The sequence below is a fragment of the Propithecus coquereli genome, unplaced genomic scaffold (genome assembly GCF_000956105.1).
Source record: "Propithecus coquereli isolate 6110/MARCELLA unplaced genomic scaffold, Pcoq_1.0 Scaffold746, whole genome shotgun sequence".
NCBI classification, from domain to species: domain Eukaryota; kingdom Metazoa; phylum Chordata; class Mammalia; order Primates; family Indriidae; genus Propithecus; species Propithecus coquereli.
The window spans coordinates 221,373-221,873 of record NW_012153574.1 but is presented as its reverse complement, the minus strand read 5'-3'; the positions used below and the strand labels follow the sequence as shown (position 1 = coordinate 221,873).

Below are 501 nucleotides of genomic sequence, written 5' to 3'. Positions count from 1 at the left end.
AAAAATTAGCCGGGCATGGTGGCGCATGCCTGTAGTCCCAGCTACTCGGGAGGCTGAGGCAGAAGGATCACTTGAACCCAGGAGTTGGAGGTTGCTGTGAGTTAGGCTGACGCCACGGCACTCACTCTAGCCCAGGCAACAAAAAGCGAGACTCTGTCTCAAAAAAAAAAAAAGAAAAGAAAAGAAAGAAAGAAACATCTAGCATTTAGTAGTTCTTCAATAACTATCACTTTCCTTCAAGAAGACTCTTTCATGAGGCTGAGGAGAGTGTGATAATTTGGAATACTTTCTTCTTGCTAAAAATATAATCAGATTTACGCACTTAAAAGAACTGGCATCCATTATTTGGAAAACGTAACAGCAGAATCTTCCATTTCGCAGTAAGGCCAGGACTACTCAGAACTCAGAGTGTCGAGGTGGTTTCTCTACTTACTTAAGGGCATGTCAGACCTGGAAAAATCTAGATCATGCCATTAGACTTCCCTCCGACTCCTTCTTGCC

The 501-nt window shown here is 43.3% G+C and overlaps 1 protein-coding gene across 1 annotated transcript in view; it reads right to left on the bottom strand.

Moving 5' to 3' along the window:
* LOC105824503 (kelch repeat and BTB domain-containing protein 12-like) overlaps nt 1-501 on the bottom strand; it is a 27,471-nt gene that overhangs the window by 22,107 nt on the left and 4,863 nt on the right. The gene's annotated exons all lie outside the window — the stretch shown is intronic.